This window comes from Pan troglodytes, chromosome 6 (genome assembly GCF_028858775.2).
Source record: "Pan troglodytes isolate AG18354 chromosome 6, NHGRI_mPanTro3-v2.0_pri, whole genome shotgun sequence".
In the NCBI taxonomy this organism is placed as follows: Eukaryota; Metazoa; Chordata; class Mammalia; order Primates; family Hominidae; genus Pan; species Pan troglodytes.
This window is the reverse complement of record NC_072404.2, coordinates 124,177,388-124,202,644: the sequence shown is the minus strand read 5'-3', so window position 1 is coordinate 124,202,644 and position 25,257 is coordinate 124,177,388.

Sequence of the window (25,257 nt, the reverse complement as noted above, 5' to 3'; positions counted from 1 at the left end):
GCTATAAAGACATACCTGAGACTAGGTAATTTCTGAAGAAGAGAGGCTTAACTGACTCACAGTTCTACAGGCTATGCAGGAGGCATGGCTAGGGAGCCATCAGGAAACTTACAATTATGGCAGAAGGTGACGGGGAAGCAGGCACAATCTTCCCATGGTGGAGCAGGAGAGACAGAGAGTGAAGAAGGAAGTGCTACACACTTTTTCACAACCAGATCTCATGAGAACTCACTATCACAAGAATAACAAGTGGAAAATCCACCCCCATGATCAAATCACCTCCACCAGGTCCCTCCCCCAACAATGAGAATTACAATTCAACATGAGATTTGGGTGGAGACATAGAGCCAAACCATATCACCAAGCAATCATGGGTAGAACTCATAATCTCTAGTCAGTGATCACTTAGTTACCCTAAGTTCTGAGCCTTGTAACAGTCATCCAGAAGACATGAACTCCCTCTAATATGCTTAATTTTCATATTCAGCTGAGTTTTTTTGAGCACTTACTATGTGCCAGGCACTCAATTAGAAAATATCACATAAATGATGGTCCTTTAAGGTTTCTGTTATCTTCATTAACCCATGAGGGTATTCTTTTCATTTAATTTTTATTTTTTTATAGACAGAGTCTCGCACTGTCACCCAGGCTGGAGTGCAGTGGCACAGTCAGAGCTCACTATAATCTCAAACTTCTGGGCTCACATGATGCTCCTGTCTTCACCTCCTGAGTAGCTAAGACTTGAGGTGCTCACCACCTTTCCTAGCTAATTTTTTAAAATTATTTTTTGTAGAAATGAAGGTCTTGTTACATTTCCCAGGCTGGTCTTGAACTCCTGGCCTCAACAATTCTTCTGCCTCGCCTTCCCAAAGCTCTAGGATTACAGGTGTGAGCCACCATGCCCAGCCCTGTGTGGGTATTCTTACATGTGCATAATCCATTTCTGCAACACAGCCTGGCCATTTCATTCTGCATTCTGTGATTATCATCCGGTAAAGAGAAGGCTCAATCTTACTTATTCTTTTGGGAGGAAACATAACTTTGCAATTGGAATTACAGCTAAAAGCAGGTCTCCCCACAGTACAGACACGTGGTTTAAGCAGCTCAGAAGTATTCGTGTTTAAACATTTTTATGTTTAATCTTGTGCAAGCCACCGGTGCCAGTTAGACAACCAGTTGGCAACCAGCAGTTGGACTGCCAATTGTGGAAATTTTGTGGACTGGCTGATGGAAAGATTTTTCTGAGTCTTTTGATGGAACTTGGGCCAAGAATGCATTCACACAATATACCCAGGACTCCATTTTGTCACAGGCAGCTCCAGCATAAGAAATACAAAAAGAATAAGAGCCATTAATTTTTAATGTTTTTTAAAAGATCCAAAATCATTTGCTTGTTTTATCCTCTTCCATTTAAAACTGATTTTCCTTGAATACAACTGTTTGAGAAAAATCAAAATTTTAGTGAATATCATTAATTTAATACAGAAAAAAACTGCTCACTTATAGAGCCCTGCATGCTTCATAAAATGCTTTGTGAGTTGAGTTTTATGTCAGGGAATTTTGGCATGCAATTTGACAAATGATGCCAGACATTGTGAGGAGAAAAGAGAGAGAAAAATAGTAATGTCACAGGAAAACAGCTAAGAAGAAATCACCATCCCCTGGTCCAACATGGAAGGTGAGCTATTTGCCAGCAGTAAACTGCCTGAAATTCAGGGGAAAAAGAACCCAATGAAGATGAAATAAGGTCAGGGATCCCAGAGGACAATGGATACAGATTTCCTGGCAAGCAGAAGCAGCTGGGAGTATGAATACCTAAAAACTGGAAGCTACTCAAATGGCAAAGACCTCTGATGAATGATCCAAGGCAAAAAGGGTCACCAGCCAAGCCTTCCGTGATCATGAGACAGATGGACACTTAGAAGACCCATTGTTTGGCTGAGTTTTCATTTGCCTGTTCTCAGTCTACAGATGAAATACGTATGTGCCATCTACATGGAGAAGAATCATGTCAGGATATAACTTATGGTTTACTCTACATTTTCTTTACTTTCCTTTATTATTGAAGCAGTGAGTAGACTCCATGTTTGTTTGTTTCAAGAGATGTTCATGGCAGAGTATCCTGGTTTTTCTTTTCACAAGCTTAGTACCTTGGAAGGAATGTGGTTGGAAAAGAGAAGGATGTCTCCAGGTTGAGTTATGAGCCATTGGACTGGGAGTGTTACTGCAACACATAGTCACATAAAACTTCAAGGAAACTGAATCTGGCCTGGGTCTCCTAGATTGGTCAAAGAGTCCCACAATCCAAGAATGGCATGGAGAAAGCACAGGCATCTGATCTTAAGAGTAAGGAAAGTCAGAATGCTGGTTATTTCAGTGGTTCCACTCCTTTTCATCTCCTAGCAGTCTCAAAGCTTCAGGCCAATAATACAAGACAGAAAGAGCATTCACACAAGAGACCACTGCAGTTCTAGCCAAGTTGACAGGTCAGGAAATAAAACTGGTTTTTGAGTACAAAGTCCCTTTCAGACCTCAAATGGATGGGAAATACAGGGAAGACCACACGGATTTTCAATTGCTTAGTTGATTAGCCCTGAAACATCACTCATGCTCTTTGTCCAGGAGCTTTGAAACCTCTAAAATGAATTTAATTCTATAACTACAGAAGTTGAAAAGTATTTTCCTCATCATTTTGTCTTCTATCTGCAGCACAGAATCATTAAAGATTTTGCCTTAAACTTCTCCCCAAAATGAAATAGTAAAACTATGTAAACCTCTATTTTTGTTTACTATTCCACAATCTTCTACCTGTTGCTCTTTTAGTCTCTAACAGTATCCTTTAATTTGGAATAAACCGCTCTCTCTTAAAATCTCACTGGGCTTCAGCTTTGTAAAGAAAAACCATGAAGTCCTCTCACAAACTTCCCCAAAGGGCAGTAGACACTACTATTTTTCTTGAATGAGGCAGAAAAGAATTTTTCTTATTATAAAATCATTATAAGATAAATGTTCATTGCCAGGGCAACTGGAAGTAGAAGGTGTACAATTTCACCATTCCTAAAATGTTAATTCTATTGTCTATCAACCGTATTCCAGAATCTTTTCCTTCCTTCCACTGAAAAGATGTAGAGCCTTCTACAGTTTTGACCGTACCTCACACAACTGTCCAGTGACACAGCCTGATTTCTCACCCATGACTTCTGACCACAAAAGCAAGTCTTGCACTGCCTGATTTCTTACCCATGACTTCTGAACACAAAAGCAAGTCTTGTACTAAGTCTAGTTTTGTAGCCTATCTAAACATCTAAGTACTGTTTATAGCACTTTTTAGAAGAGAAAACAGCTCTGAGCAAAGTGGTATAATGATAAAGTTGTGTTTAACGAGTTGGAGCATCTAAATTCTTTTCTCAACTCTATTGCTACATATCTTGTGACTTGGGCAAGTAAGTAACATCTGCACTTCAGTTACCAGATTGCAAAATGTGAGAGCTTTGTTAACTTTACTCTTAACTCTATATAATGTCTTACCAACTACAGTATAAGCTATTCTCAGGCAAGAATCTAGTCTTCAAGTAACAGACAGAAAACCACCTGTCACTGAGCATATAAAATAACTCTAATATGTGATCTGTTGGACTAGATGACCCCAAAGGTTCTGTAGGAAATTGTTAGATACCCACAAAGCATACAGAAGCACTCGGTAACTGCCTAGTGAATAAACAAAAGTGCCTCTGATTTACACTGTTTGGTGAATAAATCATTTGATACTTGTGACAATTGAACCAAAAGGAAATTGAAATATTCTAGGAAGCAAGGTGATTTAGACAAGAGTCTGGGAAAAAAATTATTTTTTAATGAATTTAACCACTGGTAATTAGGATTGGCAGACAAAATTAGCATAAACACACCATCCAAATGATAATGCAACTAGGACATTGTTATAAATTCTTAATGCCTCTTTTAAGAATAGAAAATGACAACTCATCAAAGAACAATTCATCAGGGTTCACTGAGCACTGACCTCAACACTTCATTGCTCTGATCTGTGGAACCCATTCCAATTACCAGGCAAAATGCTTAGAGTGGAGAAAAGAGAATTTTCATATACTAATAGTCTAGATTGGTAGGTTTCAAAATTTATTGGCCAAAGAAAATTGTTCCATTTTTCAAAGGAACTAGCAGGCAGAAATCCAAAATAATAACAGTGATAATAGCAAGAACCAATGCTTACTAAGCATTACTATGTGCCAGGTACTGTTCTAAATATATGTATTAGCTTATTTAAATCTTACAACACAACCCAGAGACAGGTAGTTTTATTATTCCCAATTTACATCAGTTGAAGAAAGTTGGTAATAGTGAAGTTAACTAAGTTGCAGAGATCACCCAAGTTGTGAGGAAGGAAGCCAAGTTTTGAACCAGTCTGCCCAGGAGCCCAGTTACACAATTTGCTTCTGCATGTAAAACAGATGTAGCAGAGCTGTTCTGATCGAGAGTGAATGGGTATGATGGAACTTCCGACCGTTGCCTACTGGTCTAAATGAAATCCACCTTCAGATCATCTCATCTATGGACATCTGGAAAAGTACCTCTGAGGTTGCTCCTGAATTTGCTAGACAGAAGTCTCTTCCTTTATAACTATATTTTTATACATGTGACCCCTTTGTATTTAATTTTCCAGAGTCAGACCTAGGGTACAATCATGTTTAAATAAGACAACAGTTGATTTTCTGGTCTCCATTCAGGAGCAGAGGTGCAAATGTAAACGGGAGTTTTCCCACATGACAATAAATTTTCAGAGCAATCACATGTAACTACAGTAGGTGTGATGTGACTGTGGGAGAATAATGACCATGTGGAACTCTATCCTTTATACATGCAAGAGATGATCAATGATCATGATGGTTAGAAGACTGCATTAAAGAGGTGAAAACTATGGTTTTAATTTCCATATGGTAAGTATCTGAACTTCAGTCTATTTCTACACTAGCACTTACTAGTACTTGCATCTTTAATCACAACTCTCTTGCAAGTACAAGGCCCCTTTCTCCTTCCGAGGCTCTTTCTCTTTCTGTCAAATGAAGTAAAATGTGTCCACTAATCCCAGCACCCAGTTCATGACCAACGCAAGTGATCAAGATAGAACAGGCAAGAGAGTATGACCAAAAAATTATCACCAAAACTCAACTACCCAACACTCAAGCATACCACTCTGACTATATATACCATTATGATACTTTCTTGTTCAAAAGACAGTATAATTTTGCATAGGCAGGAACATAGACCTCATAGAATAACAGAGACTTCTACATGTGCTTGAAAATCCTTCTTAATTCAACCAAGTGAATGTTTATCCAGTTCCTTCTCTGTTTTCAGCGCCCATGATACCAAGATATCAATGACATAGTATCACCCCTCAGTATAGTGTAGTGTTCTTGATCATCTTTGTTCATTTTTAAGCCTTTGTCTGTCACCCATAGATTTCTTGTTATGGGTGAAAATCTTTATCCTTACATATTTTTTCCCTCAAAATGAACAACTTCAGTGACTGTCCTGACGCGGACACAGTAGAGAGAAAGTAACACTTATTGTAGCATCAGGGAATTAGCCACAGAGGACAAGAAGTTCTCAGGATAAACCTAGGTCAGAGTTTAACCCAATAGAAGTTTAATCAACTTTGCTAGCAGTTGTTAAGAATTATAGGGCACTAGCCACACATAATAATCCCTGTGTTGCTTTGTTATTATAGAGGTTTTAATAGCATGGAATTGACTATTCTAGAAAAAAATCCTCCATTCAGGAAACAATGTGTAAATGGGATAGATCTGATAGGTCAGTGGTATTGAAGGGAGACCTTTTTTATGTTTAAATCTGAAAACTTCTAGTTTCTACAGGGGAAATGGACAGAAAGATGCAATGTATGAACTCAATAGAAAATGAGATTTTCGGTTCTAAACGTCAGTCCTTTATAAGAAGTTTCACTTATTAATAATCTTTGCAAAAAAATATAAATAAGAAACATACATCAGTTCACAATAACACTACATTTGGCTTGATTTTGAAAGCCTATTATTTAGATATGCCACTAGATAACGATAATACCTGCTGTGATCAGAGATTATTAAATATGCAAGTGAGAGATTGCTATGCTTTACTGATTACCTTTTCTTACATTTAATCTTACCTTTTTTTGGTGGAAAAACAGCATGTACAGCCTTGGTAAAGTATGAACAACACATCAGGAGTTCATATTGGAAAGTCTGTAATTGATAACAAAAATTTAGCAGCACTTTTTTAAAAGTTGATAAAATTGCTGCACAACTCTAGAATGCACAGAAGTTGTGCAATTTTTGTAGTCATTTATGAAGGAACATAAAAAATAAAGTACCCATTTTTCCCAAGAGAAATGGAAATGTAATTTCCTAAGCAAAACCTATTCATGTTGGAATTTTTATTAGCTTTCTGTAATGGAAAGGCTATTAAATATATATTGTTTTGTGCTTCTGAATAGTTTTCACATCTTTTAAGTGAAGACGAGATCAGTATTGCATTATGAAAAGTACCATTCACGCATTGTAAGCACCAGTTCACAATGCAACGGGCTGGATAAGGCAAAATAAATTTCAAAATTTAAATAGACCAAATGTGTTCAGAAGAATGATAGCATTATTACTTACTCCAAAGACGCCATGAAAAGGAACAACAAAAATCTGGGGCTTGAAGCTAGCTTTTAGTGAAATGTTCTTTAAAGCCATTTGTTTGAAAATTCGATGACACCTAGTGGCAGATTCAGCTCATCACTACTGGGCACTCTGAGAGATCTGTGGCCTCCATTTTGAGACTTTCCAAAAATAGGTAAATAAACCAAGCATTTTTGGTCAATATGAAAAATGGAGAGATAGTTTACTGCAACTGCGCCACTTTCATGCAACAAATCAAGGTTGACAAAGTGACAATAAGACAGCAATATGGGAGACGGAGGGCTTTGTCCCCTGCCCTTCCTATTCCTGTGTGTTGGTGTTTCACATGAACCTGATCAGAAAAATTTCAGTCAATTCAATCATTTCAATGCGAACAATTAAGTAAACCAAACCTTGTCAATATCTATTCTGATAATATATGAAAAAGTCATCTATTTGTACAATTGATGGATAAACATTTGGTCTTAATTCAGTGCCATCCCAAGTGAACCAAAAAGCTTTAGCTATAGTAGATTATGAACTTTCTCTTTCTTCTCTAAGGAGCTATAATCCAGTCAGACTCTAAAAATATTTAATGAGTCTTAACTTATAATCATGTTAAATATCCTTTCTTTATACATGTCACCTAAAACATCATAGATTTATATGGGTAATTTCTTGCCTCAATCGTATATGATGCACTACATGAAATATTTAGGCCAACTTTAATGTCCAAAGAGTCTTTCACAGGGTGTGACACAAACTAGAAGGTATCGGGTTACCTGCGGAAAAATGGTTTGAAATTTCACTGAAGACAGCATACCCCGGGACCTATACTTGGTTCTTAAATTTAGTCAACAAAGATATATTTAATACTACTAAGCCCCAGGCACTGTATTAGACTCAAGAGAACAAAACTAAATAAGTCAAACTTGTGATCTTGGACTTCTTAGTCTGTTGGATAGTGAGATCAAGAAGTACACCAATGCTAGGACAAAAGTAAGTACCAGGTTCTTTTTATGAGGACATGGGAAATTTACCTACACCACGTTTGGTGGGAAGTGGGAAGAAATAATGATAATAAGCAAATCCTTCCCTGACCAGATGGCACTGGAGATGACTTTTAAATATTGGATAAGACAGGGGCAGATGAAGAAATGCATGGTACTGAGGAGCGGGGGGAACTTAGGCAGAAGGAATGGAAGGTAGAAAAGGACAAGCGTGGCAGGTCACAGTACACTGCTTGGAAAGCAAATCATTCAACATAAATTTTACACTAAAGGTAATCATATGCCTTTTAAGGCTTTTAAGAAAAAAAGTGAAAGTATCAAATTGGAATAATAAAAGTATCACTTCCCAGATGTGCTGAAGTCACAGATGACTGGGAGAAAAAATTCACTGGATTCTGTGGGGAAAATCAAGTTCACCTAGTTTAATTCCAAGTCAGCTAATTAGAATCAGGTTCTACGTAGCTTGGAAAGAGAATCTCACAAACAAATTAGTAGTGTAGCAACATCTAGCCATTTTGCTAACCTAACCTAACAAATTTTAGGCTTAGTTCCTCCTACCTAACAAAATGAAATGTAAAAAGAAAGAAAGGAGAAAATAACAAAACTACAATGATGAGAGCTCTTCTGAGAGTTTTCTGGACGCTCTAACTGTATCAGACAGGTTGTCTCCCTAGAAGTAGGCTCTCCAAGAAGGACAAGCAGAGAAACAAAATGCAGATCAAGGGAAGACACATACAGCTTGGGGAGAATTGCTAACCCCTATATGCAGTCCAACCCCTCTATGGGTAGGCTTGTGGTTTTTATTGCTTTAGGAAACTGGCAGAACAAGCTATTGGAATCTTACTCTCTTCCAGATTCCATTTAGAGTCAAGCACCCCTAACCTTCCCATAAAGCACAGCCTGAAGATAAAACTGTTCCTCAAAACCACCTCACAGAGCAAAATCAAAGCAATGAGGGCTGATACAACCATTGCAGGGCTGATACAGGGTTGATACAACCATTGCAAAGATTTCAGAAAGAGAACTTTGATTTTATTTCTTGTGTGTTTTGTCTGCATAGGAGAAGGGAGGACAAAGGGAGGAGAGAGGGAGGCAGGGAGGAGAGAGGGAGGCAGGGAGGAGAGAGGGAGGCAGGAAAGAGAGAGGGAGGCAGGGAGGAGAGAGGGAGGCAGGGAGGGAGGGAGGGCCCACTACATTATGCAGGCAAGGAAATAGATATCATGATGACCCAGGCTGCTGCAGTTTTTAAGACAAGAAATGACGTGGGTCTAAACAAAGGCAGTGAGGATAGAGTGGGAAAATGTGACCGGAATTTAGAGATACTAAAGAGGTTGTATTAGTCCATTCTCACACTGGTATAAAGATACTACCCGACACTGGGTAATTTATAAAGGAAAGAGGTTTAGTTGACTCACAGTTCTGCATGGCTGGGAGGCCTCAGGAAACTTACAATCATGGTGGAAGGGGAAGCAAACACGTCCTTCTTTACAAGGCAGCCGCAGAGAGAAGCACAAGCACGGGAAATGCCAGACATTTATGAAACCATCATATCTTATGAGAACTCACTCACTATCATAAGAACAGCATGGGGGAACCGCCTCCCCATGATCCAATCACCTCCCGTTGGGTGCCTCCCTTGACATGCGGTGATTACAGGGATTGCAATTCAAGATGAGAGTTGGGTGGGGACACAGAGCCAAGCCATATCAGAGGTCAACTGAATAAGGTTTGCTGACCAGTCGGATGTGGAATACAGAGAAATGAAAAAATCTGGGATAATCCCTACATTTCTGGCTTCGGAGGAGGCTAAGCAATAATGCCATCCACTGAGCTTGGAAATGTAGGAACTTAAGGGAAGAAAGAAGGGGAAGGGGGAAAGAATTAAGTTTTGTTTTAGGCTGAATTGTCTCTGAGACATAAAAGTATGAAGTCTACTAGGCTGTTGAATGTATGGATCTGGAGCTGAAGAAACAGGTTTGGGCTAGTGATCTGGGGCATCAGCTTTTAGATGATAAGTAAATCTCAGCAGAGAGTTAGAAAGCAGACCCCAATGAGTAACGATCCTAAACTTTTAAATTCTACTTCTTCTATTCAAAAAAAGAGAGACTTTTATAATAATAACAAGCTACCCAAGTTATAGTCCTATTTTATTTTCTTTCCAAATTCCTTTTCTTTACTTAGTACTTTCCTTTTAATGGGGACTTGACTTTTCAGGATGGAGTTTCCCTAGCACTTTGCGACATGCCTATACTTCCTCTTTGGAATGCCCCTTAAAGGACCTGTTCTGTTTGCTTTGCCGTGAAGTGGGGTGGTGCAAAACAATCTCTGACAAGCAGAATCAGGGACAATCAGATATATGCCTCTACCCCAACATCCCTTTCCTTTATGAACAAAAGAAAACACCCAAATCTTTCTCAGTCTACTTGTGTTATCAGAAGAAGAGCTTTGAGTGTAAGTTGTCCAGGTCCTTGGTGTTTTGAACAAAGAATTGCACAAAATGCACAAAGTAACAAAAGAACAAAATACAAGAACAAAGCCATGAAAGCAGGAATTTATTAAAGAGAGAAAGCACTCCACAGGGTGGGAGTCAGCCGAGCAAGCAGCTCGAGGGCCCAGTTATAAAGTTCTCTGTGTTTTAAGTACTCCTTTTGAGGTTCCTACCAGTTATTCCTTATCTGGATGAAGGATTTGGCCTATGGCTAATTAAAGGCTGAGGTGAATTGGTGCCCTATGCAAATGAAGGGATGGTCCCTGCTTGGCCCACTGCTAATCCAGGACACTATCCCTTTCCATCTGAGAAGCGGTGAAACTGAAACGGTAGGGTTGTAGGGAGAGTAGCCTTTGACCCTTTGTTACTAGACATGGGGAGATGGGGTTTTTCCTTTTGGTTCAGCTTTTGGAAGTTTGCCTTAATTGGCCTTAAGGTCCCTGCTCCCAGACCCAGGTGTTTTCCTTTTGATCCAGTTTTGGGAAGTCAGCACAAATTGGCCGCAGATTCCCTGCCCCAGGGCCTTGATGTTTTTCCTTGATTCATCACAAATGGGCCTTAAGTTCCCTGCCTCCAGACCCCATTCTCCTGACTCATTTGGATCATGATGAAACAGATATGGAATATAGAACAATCTCTCTATGGGGACCCTCAAGATTCCCAATCCTGACTGACTCTTCCATTTTCTGGGTTAACTAAAGACCCAATGGAACAGGCCTAGTCGAGCATTCTGAGTTCCCATCAGATATTTGCCATTTGAATAAGAAATTCAAATTATAATAGTAAATGTCAATATTGAACATTTCACCAATCTGATATCATTAAAACAAAATGAAGCAATTTTTTAAAACTCACAAAACTCCAAATACAATACATTTTTTCTTTTTCTCTCACTAGAAACCTGGCCAGTTTTAATCTTAATTATTTACTCTGCCCCATACAAAAATAGCCTTATCAAAAATAAGAGCATGTGTCAATATGGGGATAAAATTAGCATTTATTTAAAAATATTTAAGAAACTTTATCACAAAGTGATTTGTTGTATTTATTTTAATACAGAGAGATAGCATTTTTAAACTTGTCTTTGTATTTACTCTTCACTAGAATATTCCTAGGTATGAATATGGAAACCCATTTGCCAAACAAAAAGTTGCATCTAATACAATATCAGTTCAACAGCCAACTCTGCTTTGCTGATGGCTCTGTGATTATTTAGCACCTATTTTATGCTAGTGCTTTGCCAGACAGAGAAGGTGATAGATGAAGAAGTTAGTTTCTACCTTCAAAAAGAACACATTCTGCAGGGGTACAAGATCCTCATAAATCAGGAACAGTGACCTTGTGTGATAAGTGTTTTGCTGCTGGCATAATGGTTATGATACAATAGACTCTTTAAAACTACTCTTCATTAAATGAGTTACTTCATGTCAAAAGCCTCAAAGAGTAACTAGCACACTGTAAACTCTCAATAAATATTAGCATCTTTGGTAGACACATATCAACAACCCCTTTTACAGATGGTTTAATTGAAAAAAAAAAAAAAAGAAAGTTTAAATAACTTACTAAATGTCCAGAGCTAGAAAGTAGAGAAGCTATGAATGGCACTGAAGTTGTTCTGACATCAGAACTCATGACCTTTCCATATTGCTCAATGATTTCTCGAAGTATGAGAAAGAGAAGAGAGAGGAGGAGAAAAGAGGAGAGGAAAGGAGGGGAGAAGAGGGGAGAGGAGGGGAGAAGAGGGGAGAGGAGGGGAGGGGAGGGGGAAGGAAGGGAGTGGAGGAGAGGAGGAGGAAAGGGGAGGGGGGACAACAGCGGGGGAAGTGGAGGAGAGGTAGGGGGAAGGAAAGGAGGGGAGGGGACAGGAGGAGGGGAGAGGGGAAGGGGGAGAAGAGGGGAGGAAAGGAGACCAGGGGAGGGGAGAAGGGGAGGGGAAAGGGGAAGGGCGAGAGAAGAGGAGAGAGTAGAGGAGAGGTGGAGGGAAGGGGAAGGAGTTGTGGAGAGGTGGAGGCAAGGGGAGGAGGGGAAGGGAAGGGTGGAGAAGGGAGGAGGGGGAGGAGGGGAGAATGGGACTTCATTCTGCCTCTGGAATTGGGAGTTAAGGAAGTTTACACAGAGGCAAGGACACATGAGCTGGGCTTGAAGAAGGAGAGACCAGGAGGCAAAGAACAGCAACACTAAATTCCAAATGAGGGGTGGGAGAAAGTATATGCAAAATAATCAAGGCTCAAATGCACCCAGCATATTTTGGGTGATAACATGTAGTCTAGTATGATTCAATACTTAGGAGTTCAAGACAAGATTTGAGAGTGTGGTGGAAAAGAAATGTATATGTTAAAAACAATGCAATGTTGAAAATGTTGCCTGGAAACAGATTATGAAGTTCCTTAAAAACCATGGTAATTAACTTGATGCTCTTGATACAGATTCATTGTTTTAAGAAGGAAAGAGACATGATTAGAGAAAGTAACATGGGAGCAGTGCAGGGAAGAATTGAGATGCCTAGAGGAAAAACATTATTAGGAGCCTATTTAAACTAGTTGAGAAATGAGGCAACACAAATGAAGGGAATGTCAGAAACAACAGAGGAAGAGAAAGGAAATTGCGATGTTAATTCTGATGTGCTATCAGCAAGACTCATTGATTGATTCCCGGGAGTGTGAAAAGGAGGAGTCAAAAATGGCAAGGTTTCCAGCAGGAGTGACTGCAAAGTAATTCTATTAAGAGGATAGAGAAAACTTACCTGAAGATAGAAATTAGCTGTGTGACCTTTGAGATGCCCTTAAGGCCAACCAGGTGAAGATGATAATCGGCAGCTCAGATATGAAGTCTAGGTTAGAGATAGAAGTTTGTGGAAATCATGATATGTGAGATCATGGCAGTGAATATGAGAATGAGAGTGTCACAGAGCCAACAACTCATCCTTTGGTAATATCAGCATTTACAGGCTTCCAAAAAGTAAAAGAAGCCTGGAAGGAGACTGATAAATAGTAGTCAAAAAGTTAACAGGAAAATTGAGAGATGGTAGTGACTCAGAAGCCATAGGATCCTGGAGGATGCGACTGATATGGTTGGTGGGAGGCTATCAGTCACCTGGGAGAAGCCCACTTCCGCAGAGTAATGGATGTGAGAATCCCAGGAAGTTGAGGAGAGCCAAGGTGGTGAGAATAGACTTTTCTTTCCCATTTGGCTACAAAAAAATAGAAAGAATATTGAGCAGGAGGGGGACTCAAGATCAAGGGATGCTATAATAGCTGTTAAGTATGTGGACATTTGCGTGTATTGACAAGCTGTTAAAGGGCCAGGGAGGAGGAAAATCCTGATGCTATGAGAGACCTGGGAAATAAGAGTGACTCCTAGGAAGAGGCAGTATGGGGTTGTTAGGGGTAACAAAACTCATGAGCTCTCATTTTACATATTGGTTTTCCTTTAGTCTCTTGCCGGTCTCCCAATGCATTCTGAGGAACAAATTCAGCTCATGGATGCTAGGAACCTGGGTTAAATACTTTTAAAAACAACAATTGACCCTTTTCAGCCAGTCGTTTTGTATAATCTCTTCAGACACACAACCTGCTATTTTTGCAACATTGAGCAACCCAGGTCCCCAAATCAAGGTGTTTGGTGGCAAATACCTGTAGTTTCAGAGAATGACACCTCACTCAGTATCCTCCCTCTTCTACCTCTTGCCAGACCTTTTACTTGCAGCTGCTTCACTGCATATATATCTTATAAAGTGCTTTAGGAATAAAGCACTCTCATTAATTCTCTGTTCACTTACTTCAGGATTTATTCCACCTACTACTAATAAACTGGTATGATTTATGATATGCAGTTTACTTTCACCCATTATAGGCATCTAAGACAAACTCTGAAGGCTTTTCAAACACTAATCAAAACCTTACTAAAGCTGAGCCCTGCTCTGTTCCTAATAATTTCACAAAATACCTTAGAGAGAAGCAAGTTTCAAAGACAGCAGAAAATTCCTTTCACACTGTACAAGGGCTTCTCCCTAAGAGACACTCACACTGCTCCACTCATGGAATAGGCTTCAGTTGTTTTGTCTTTTTTTTTCATACATATCTCAAATTCATATTCAACCTTCTACCCATCTTTTCACACACAAGTCATAATACCTACTTCAGAATATGTTTTCTAAATGCCTCCAGAGGATTGGTTTTTCACATACATCAGTGAGTGTTTAGGTGCAGTCACTACCTCAAGGCAGGTAGATGTACTAACTGACTTGTAAATTCATTTCCTATGTGGCATAGTTTAATTGCATTCTCGAAGAGACCAGTGGATGAGATTTTAGGTGTTTAGTGCAGGTCTCTATATTCTTCTTTGGCCACTTCTAGCCTTCCCCAACACCCAAATTGGGGCCATATTTTCCATGTAACTAAATTGGGGAAGACTGATGGAAGAGGAAGTTTTGAAAGGAAGAGACAAGTTTGAGAAGCTTTTGAGAAAAATCCAGAGGGAGTTAGAGATCTCCCTTTGAGATCCATGGAAAAGTTGAAGGGCTAGAGATAAGACTTTCTAAGCAGAAAGAGAATCTCTGTTTTATTTTAAGAGAGATCCCTGATGTTTGCCAGGTAGGGAAAAATGGCTCAGATAACATTGTATCCTATTTCCTCCAAATTGGCACTAAGCAGCTCCAATGTCAGGACCTGTCATAAATGACAAAGATTAGTACAAGTTTTACAAGGATTAACATCAAAAAATAGCTCCAAGCCTTGAAGAGTCTCACTTTGCCACCAGAAACATAGAATAGATTAAAACAAATGGTGATGAGATTTCAGATGATAAGTTCTTATCCGTGAGATGAAAATAAATGGGTTCAATTTAATCAAGTGAATAGTTGTTTCTCAGCTCATTTTTCCCCTTTATTCAGCTTTCAAGCCAATATGAATGACTAGGGAGGGGGCTGGGAACAGGTCCAGAAAATTAATAGTAAATCTGAGCTTTGAAAACATAAGGAAAGTAAAATTCATAGTACAAAAGGCAAGAAATGGAATTCCCATAAAACGTGATATGATTTGGCTGTGTCCCACCCAAATCTCATCTTGAATTGTAAATTCCCATAATCCCCAAGTGTCAAGAGAGGGACCCTGTGGGAGGTGATTAGATTGTGGGGGCAGTTTCCCCCATACTGTTTCCATGATAGTGAGTGAGGTCTCATGAGATCTGATGGTTTTATAAGCATCTGGCATTTCCCCTGCTTGTACTTCTCTCTCCTGCCGCCATGTGAAGAAGGTCCTTGCTTTGCCTTCACCTTTGGCCATGATTGTAAGTTTCCTGAGACCTCTCCAGCCATGTGGAACTGTGAGTCAATTAAATCTCTTCCCTTTATAAATTACCCAGTCTCCAGTAGTATTCTTTGTAACAGTGTGAAAGTGGACTAATACAAAAGGTACTTTTTGAAAAATGGTTATTTCTATTTATGAAAACTATTTTCCCAAAAGTAACACAGGACAAGTCCTGCTTTTCTTTGATAAGCTATTAATGATGCCATCTTACAACCATTCACCAACAAAATGTCCTTAGTAAAGACATTTTCTAGTTCTGTAGTTTATAAGTTTATAAATGGATCTGGGCTTCCATATTAAAACTCTTATTAAGCAAATCACTGTACTCTGTAACAGGGTTCTTGGCTCTCTCCAGAAAGCACAGCCCCCGCATAGAATGCTATGGAAATTGACTGCCCAACTTTACATGATCTTATCCCACTAGTGCTTAGCATTAGGAGGCAGCATGATGTGATATCAGGAATTTAGGCTCAGGAGTCTAGAAACAGGGGTTCTATCTCTATATCCAACTGGAAAGTGATTTCACATGGTTACGATTTCTTTGATATCAGTTTCTTCATCTGTTTTTTTTTTTTTCTAATTTGTATGTCTTTCTCAAACTCTTAAAAACTTGTTTTTCTTGTTACAAAAGAATTTGGGTTGATTATATTTATCATAACCAGTTAACAACACTTGATAAAAGTGCTTTACTTTAAAAAGCCAAGATACATAATTACTGTATGTTATTAACTCTTCATATTCTAAGCTACCTTTAATTGTAACCATAGTCATGCTGATTAATATAAATGGTAGATCATGTAATTTCTTTTTTGTTATTATTTTTGAGATGGAGTCTCCCTCTGTCACCCAGGCTGGAGTGCAGTGGCATGATCTCTGCTCATTGTAACCTCTGCCTCCTGGGTTCAAGCAATTCTCATGCCTCAGCCTCCCAAGCAGCTAGGACTACAGGCACACGCCACCACGCCCAGCTACTTTTTTGCATTTTTAGTCGAGATGGGGTTTCACCATGTTGGCCAGGCTAGTGTTGAACTCCCGACCTCAGGTGATCCACCCGCCTCGGCCTCCCAAAGTGCTGGGATTACAGGCATGAGCCACCATGTCTGGCCGTAATTTCTATCTCATATTTAGACTAGTTAACATGTTCAAAAGGACTTTGCTCTTTCTAAAGTCTTAATTTCCATATGAATTATATAGCCCTTTGTTAGCAGCTGCTCTACTGTAATATCTTTCTTGGAGCACGTAGGTGTGATGGTATTAAGACCCACAAAATGCACAGAGAGATAAATATCCTGTTAGCCTATTCCAGTCATATGGTATTTCTTCCTGTGGTGAACATTTTCTGAAGAGTCATTAAAACACTATTTTCCCTGCATAACTAATAGCAGCATGGGGTTAAATCAAGCGAATAAATGACTAAATGGAGATGATTTTCTTAGAGAAATTGTTTTCTCATATTTATCTAAAGCCTGTGAATTGTCTGGTATTTGTCTGACCCATCATCATTTTTTTAAATTATGAAATAAACAACACATGTGCACACTTCCACTCATTTACATATTATACCAAAGAGAAATAGACATGATGTCTTAACTGAAAAATCCTAAATTGTAGCACAAATCTAAAGTTCTAGAAAGCGAATTAGGTAATTAACTTCAAACAGTAATATTCCTTGTGTTTTATAGGGCACAGACCTTACCCTGACATTGCTATTTATTAATTAATTAATTCATTCAAGCACCTGTTAAAGTATAGGGATGCTGAGAAAATAAAAAGATAGTCCCTAGGATAAAGGATTCCTCAATTTATGACAAAGTGGACATGTATTCAATATTGCATGTTAAGTTTCATAATAAAGGTATGTCCTAGGGACTAGGTCCTGCGGAAGAAAGCATCTCTGTTGAATGTTTTTCATTTGTCCTTCCAGATCCCCTTTCCACGCACCTCCACAGTGCTCAGTGCTCCCAGGACACAGACCTTATAGCTACTTTAACAGCCTTACCTTCTAGCCTCAGGTTGAGTTCAGACAATAAAAGAAAGTAAGCAAAGGGTGCAAGGACACTGAGCAAAGGATATTTATCCCCCAGTTCCTCCTTGAGGGATAGCTGCAGGCTGTACAACAGACCACATCTCCTGTTAGGTGGTCCTTTCCAGGATAAGCCATAAGACGTTACCTCCTCTTTCCCCATCAGGCCTAGGGGTAATAATAGCACCAAGCTATTGCTACTGCCAGGTTCTGTTCTACTTTTGTGGGTTTCCCTTAATCCTGTCTAAACCTTTGTAAATAATCCCTTTATAAAATCCTCCTCAAATTACTCACCTGAGTGTGCCACCTGTTTCCTGCTGGTTTCTTGATACATCACCCAACCCAGAGCAGGCTGGGAAGGATCACAGTGAGGAAGACAAAGTGTATGACCTGGTCATAGAGAAAAAGTAAAAGTTAGATAGGAGAAGAAAGGGGTTGGAGAATGGACTTTGAAAGTGGAAGGAATTGCATTTGCAAAAATATAGAGGACAGGGAATATTTAATATATCTGAAACACCAGGAGTCATTGGGAAAGCAGTGAAATAGACATCCAAAGAGGTACCCGTAGGGCCTACAGTGCTGTTCAAGGGAATTTGGGTCTCACTATGAATGTCATTCATCCTTGAAGCATTTTGTTCAGTGCAGTTTCAAAAGGTCACAATGGTGGCATTTTGGAAGACAGAGGGGAGAGAAGTGAAACTGGAGAGAGTGTGTTATCACCTTATTACAATTATCATGATACAGTTGAAAAGTGATGCACATCTGGACTAAGGTCATGCTAGAGGGGACTGAAAGAAGGAAATGAAGAGGCATATATTTGATAGCACTTAGTGACCAGTTATATGCTGAGACAAAAGTAATAAGATATACTGATTCAGATGGCTGGAAAAAAACGATATTTGTTGGGGACTTCTTACATGCTAGGCACTATTCTTAGAGCTTGACATGTATTAACTTGTTTTTGTCCTCCCAGAAACTCCTAAAAAAACAATATTTTTATTCCTTTTTTTCAAATATAGAAACCAAGATACAAAGAGCTTAAGCAACTTGCCCAAAGCTACACAGGTAGTAAGTAGAGAAGATTATAGGAAAAGGAGTTAGGAGAGGATGCTGAGAGAGATTATGAGATCAGATTGTAATACTTTAGTCTCTGATGGTTTTGAGACATTCAAGTATAGAAGTCTGATAAGCAATTGGATATACTAGATTGGAAAGCAAACAATTTACAAACAAAATGATTAGATATATAAGCTTAAAGACCTTCAACACATTTTCTTCAAAACTGAAGTCTTAGGAGAAAATACGAGTTCCTGGGGAGAGTATGCAGAGTGAAATGCAGCTTGAGACTGGAGGCCAAGGCAACATCAACATTTAGGAAACAGAGTAAGAAAGGTATGAGAAGTAGACCCCACAATCCAATCCTGTCTTAAAACTCCTTGTTAATCTTCCAACTTTCCCAAAAGAGAATCATCTGCTCCAGAGAACTGTGTCTACTTCTCTTGAATTTTGCTTCTTCTGAGTAGCTCCCTTTGGAGGATGCCACCCCAAAATTCCACTCATCCAAACATTTATCTTAGGAATAGTCTTAGGGATTATCTCAAATCCTAATGCCTCACTGGAATTTGGTCTCAATTATCTGAATCTAGAAATTGCCTATCAGACTTTTCTGTTACACTCAATGGGATTCTCAGTTTCTTTCGTGGATATTTATCTTTGCTATTGCCTATCTTTGCTTTTTTATGTACTAATATAACTCAAAATATATAACAGACTGTGTAAATGAGAAAACATGCTGCTTTTTATATTCATTGCTTCCAGAATAGTGTCATGAATATGGTGAAGATTTGGTAAATAGTGTATACTTGCTCATTTGGTGTTGACAAGGACGAGATATAATCCTTGTTAGCAAGTACATAGTCTGCTAAGTCTCTGGGAAAAACTATCACACGGTTTGAAATCTTTTACTCCTTGCTACATTCTCTTCTCTTGTATGTCCAATCTCCTTGTGTTTACTGAGATCACCTTCTCTGAGTAAGTGTCCTAAGCTTTATACCCTTTCTGATCTGTTTCCTGTTCAAAGTCATCTGGCACAATCCCAGTCCCTCAGTACCATCAGTTTTGCAAGTGGATGGCTGGCTAGCCCGACTTTTTTTTTCCTCTTCCAGATAAAAAGTGAAATTTCCAGGCTCCATTTAGAAGCAATACACTAAACCTGCAAAGGTAATTCAGTGGCAGGAATTTAGGTACTATAGAATATATTTTGAGACAAGTAGTATTCGTTATTTTCTTCAACTCTTACTACATGCTTCTAGTTCATAAGTATTTCTAGAACCTTGATCTGAAACCTATTAAATTATTAAGGCATTTGGGGTATAATTGTCCCATACTATAAACTCAATGCTTTACCATTTCTCATCATGTGACTTCAAACCAATTTTAGAAATAGAGAGCAATTCATGTAAAACATGTACTAGGAAGAACATCCTGCTCAAATTTGTGCCCTCTCATATGTGTGGCATGAGTGAACCATCTACTTACCTCAACTTTGAATTCTATAAATTTTAATGTCTAAAATATGTGTAAGTTCAAAAATAATGTTTTCTTTGTCCTTAAGATACATTTTTATGTGATCTTTTATTTTTCAGTATAATTGTACATGGGTTATTAAAATAGGATGTGTAAATGATAATATTAATAAAATATTAATTTGTTCTCTAATAATAGTCTCCAACTGATAGGCAAATGCTAGGAAAGACGTATTGACATTATTTCTGAAGCAGTTACAGCTCATTACAAGAACAGCAAAATCTTCTTTTTTTTCCAAAATAACAGCACAGTTCCAAAGATAATCATCCATTTGATTTTCACCTACAGAAAGGGATGATATCAATGACTATAAGTAGCTCTACAATTAATAAATTTTCTATTAAGTGCCATTTCTCACTAATTAGTTTTCCATTTTGGGAACTAAATTTCTCACTAATTATGTTTTATCTTTTAGGGAATAAACTCAACATTTAAATAATCCATATGGGTATATCTGCTTTAAATATCCACATAGATAGGCATGGATTTTGAAAAGCTCTATGTGCTTGGAAGCAGATTTGAGTTTTATCTCCATTACTTACCAGCTTCAGTTATTAATTCTCACCTGTAAACTGAGGACCTTAGTAATGTGTAAATCACAAGACTACAAAGATTCAATTAGTTGCTAAGTGTAAAAACTAAAGTGTTCTTAATTGGAAAACCCCTGTATAAATATAAAACTTACTAATATTATTCAAATATTTAAAGAGCTTAATAATGTAATATGATATAATGGAGGGAAAGTGAGTTTCGGAGTTCAACACCACTCTCTACTCATGGCATTTTAGAGCATTCACTTAATATCTAAATGCCAAAATCCCATCATTGAAGTTCCACTGCCACTAAGGATGCAGAAAGCTACAAGATAATATCACTTAAGCCATTGTTTCCAATAACAATTAAAAGCTGTATAATTTATAAAATCATAATATTTCAGAGAACTGAAGCCACTAGGCACCCAAATAAACAAATTCCAGAGAGACAAGCCCCTCTTGGGGGTAAACAGGAAACACAAATTGTTTCACCTTTAGCAGAGCATAGAGGAAGGAGTGACTACTATACAAGCAGGTAAGAAGAGAAAAGACAAACAGATAAAATTTTAAGGGGCTAGCACAAAAGTTTAAAATAACTGTGATAAATTCACAGTTTAGAATAACACAAAAATGATTGGAGAATGGTAGGAAACTGGGAGAGTCCACTAGCATGCTAAGTACACTACTGTAAGGTTCTTCTACTGTATAGAAAGCAGAGCAACAAGTAATTATTTTTAAAGGTGATATAACTACTAAGTCTCCTTAATAGAGCCATTGTGACTGGTGTGTGGTGGTATCTCACTGTGGTTTTGATTTGCATTTCTATAATGATTAGTGATGTTGAGCATTTTTTCATATGCTTGTTGGTTGTGTGTTTGTCTTCCTTTGAAAAGTGTCTGTCCATGTCCTTTGCCCAATTTTCAATAGGATTATTTGTTTTTTGTTTGTAGATTTGTTTAAATTCCTTATAGATTCCAGATATTAGATCTCTGTTGGATGCATAATTTGCAAATATTTTCTCCTATGCTGTAGGTTGTCTGTTTGCTCTGTTGGTAGTTTCTGTTGCTGTGCAGAAGATCTTTAGTTTAATTAGGTCCCATTTGTCAATTTTTGGTTTTGTTGCAATTGCTTTTGAAATCTTTGCCAGTTCCTATGTCCAGAATGGTATTGCCTAGGTTATCTTCCAGGGTTTTTATTCTTTTAGGTTTTACATTTAATTCTTTAATCCATCTTGATATGATTTTTGTATATGATGTAAGAAAAGGTCCCAATTTCAATCTTCTGCATATGGCTAGCCAGTTATCCTAGCGCCATTTATTGAATAGGGAATCCTTTTCCCATTGCTTGTTTTTGTCAACTTTGACAAAGATGAGATGGGGTAGGTGTGCAGCGTTACTTCTGGGCTCTCTATTCTGTTCCATTGCTTTCTGCATCTCTTTTCATATGAGTATCATGCTGTTTTGGTTACTGTAGCCTTATAGTACAGTTTGAAATGAGGTAACATGATGCTTCCTGCTTTGATCTTTTTGCATAGGATTGCCTTGGCTATTTGGGCTCTTTTTTGATTCCACATGAATTTTTAGATAGTTTTTTTCTAATTCTGTGAAGAATATCATTGGTAGTGTGACAGGAATAGCACAGAATCTGTAAATTGCTTTGAGCAATCAAAAAATAACAGATGCTGATGAGGTTGCAGAGAAAAGGGAATGCTTATACTCTGCTGGTGGGAATGTAATTTCATTCAGCCATTGTGGAAAGCAGTCTGGCAATTCCTCAATGAACTTAAAACAGAATTACCATTTGACCCAGAAATCCCATTATTGGGTATATGCCCAAAGGAATAAATATCATCCTACAATAAAGAAACAAATGCATGCATGTATTTACTGCAACACTATTCACAATAGCAAGGACATGGAATCAAACTAAGTACCCATCAATGATAGAATGGATAAAAAAAATATGGCACATGTACACCATGGAATACTATGCAGACATAAAAAGGAATGAGATTATGTCCTTTGCAGCAACATGGATGGAGCTGGAGGCAATTATCATAAACAAACTAATGCAGAAACAGAAAACCAAATACCACATGTTCTCACTAATAAGTGGGAACGAAACAATGAGAACATATAAACATAAAGAAGGGAATAACAGACACCAGAGCCTTCTTGAGAGTGAAGGGCAGGAGGAGGGAGAAGATCAAAAACTACCTATCAGACACTATGCTTATTACCTGGGTGATTAAAAAATCTGTACTCCAAACCCCCCATGACACACAGCTTACCTATATATAACAATAAGTCTCCACATGTACTTCTGAACCTAAAATTAAAGTTAAAGAAAAACTCATAAGCCAATACTAGAAATAAAATGCAATCATAAAAAAATACATTTATCAAAAAAAGTGAGAAATGAAAAATAAACAAAAAAAGAATATATAGGACAAACAGAAAACTATTTAAAAGGTAGACTTAAGTCAAACTATATCAAAAGTTACACTAATTGTAAATGGCCTAAATATCCCAATTAAAATATAGTCATTGTCATTTTGAATAAAAAAACTGAACGCTGTCTATAAGAAACCCACTTTAAGTATAAAAATAAATAGGTTAACAGTAAAGGGATAATAAAAAATATACTATTTGTATACTAGTCAAAGAAAACAAATGTGCCTACACTGATACAAGACAAAACAGAATTCAGAACAAGGAATATTACCAGAAATGCACAGGAGCATTAAATAATGACAAATGGGACAATTTATCAGGAATATGTAACAATACTAAATGTGTATATATCTAATAATAGAGATTAATTTCATAAAGCAAAAACTGACAGAAGTGAAGAAAGAAATAGACAAATACACAGCTTTGTTGGAGACTTTAATACTTTTCTCAGTAATTGACAAAACAATTAGAGAGAAAATCAGTGAAGATATAATTATCAACCAACTTCACATCTATATATTAAATCCCACCCAACAATGTCAGAATATACCTTCTTTTCATGTGTACATTTCACCAACATAGAACGTATCTGGAGCCATAAAAATGTCCACATGAATGAATAAACAAAATGTGGTATATACATACAATGAAATATTATTAGGCCTTTAAAAAGGAAGGAAGTTGGGCTGGGTACGGTGGCTCATGTCTGTAATCCCAGCACTTTGGGAGGCCAAGGCAGCTGGATCATGAAGTCAGGAGATCCAGACCATCCTGGCCAACATGATGAAACCTCATCTCTACTAAAAATACAAAAATTAGCCAGGCATGGTGGTGGGTGCCTGTAGTCCCAGCTACTTGGGAGGCTGAGGCAGGAGAATCACTTGAACCCGGGAGGCGGAGGTTGCAGTGAGCCGAGATTGCGCCACTGCACTCCAGCCTGGCGACAGAGCAAGACTCCATCTCAAAAAAAAAAAAAAAGGAAGTTCTGACACATGCTACAACATGTATGAACCTTGAGGACATACTGCTAAGTGAAATGAGCCAATCACAAAAGTATAAATATTGTGTGATTACACTTATATGAGGTATCTAAAGTAGTCAAATTCTATTAAGATGGTAGTTGTCAATAGCTGAGAGAAGGGATCAGTAAGAAGTTATTGTTTATGGGCAGAGTTTCAGTTCTGAAAGATAAGAAGAGTTCTGTGGATGAATGATGGTGATGGTAGCACAACAATGTAAATATATTGGAATGCCATTGAACTGTACATTTAAAGATGGTTAAAATGGCAAATTTGGTGTTATATATATTTTGCTGTTTTTTAAAATGTGAAATGTGAAAACATCCAAATTGTATTCTCTGACCAAAACAGGATGACATTAGAAATCAGTAACAGAAAGCTATCTAGAAAACCAAAAATGTTCTGGAAATTACCCAGCATAATTTTAAGTACTTCTATGTATCAAAGAAAAATCACAAGGGAAATTAGAAAATACCTTAATTGACTGAAAATGAAAGCACAACGTATCAAAATCTGTGGAGCACAGCTAAGGCAGTGATTAGAGGGGGATTTATACTATCAATTGATTACATTAGAAAAGCAGAAAGTTCTCAAATCAATAATAGAAGCTTCTACCTTATGAAAATAGAAGAGGAAGAACAAATTAAAACTAAAAAAGTAAAAGTTGGGAAGTAATAAAAATAAGACTAGCAAGCAATACAACTAAAAATAGAAAAACAATAGAGAAAATTAATAAACACAAAAGCTAGTGTTCTTTTTACCAGTCTTCAAAGAATTTTTTTATTTTCAACTTTTAAGTTCAGGGGTACATGTGCAGAATGTGCAGGTTTGTTACATAGGTAAACATGTGCCATGGTGGTTTGCTGCACAGATCATCCCATCACCCAGGTATTAAGCCCAGCATCCACTAGCTAGTCTTCCTGATCCTCTTCCTCCTCCTACCATCAACTCTCTGACAGTCCCCAGTGTGTGTTGTTCCCCTCTATGTGTCCATGTGTTCTCCTCATTTATCTCCCACTTGTAACTAAGAACATGCAGTATTTGGTTTTCTGTTCCTGCATTAGTTTGCTAAAAATAATGGCCTCCAGCTCCATTCATGTCCCTGCAAAGGACATGATCTTGTTCTTTTTTATGGCTGTATAGTATTCCATGGTGTATA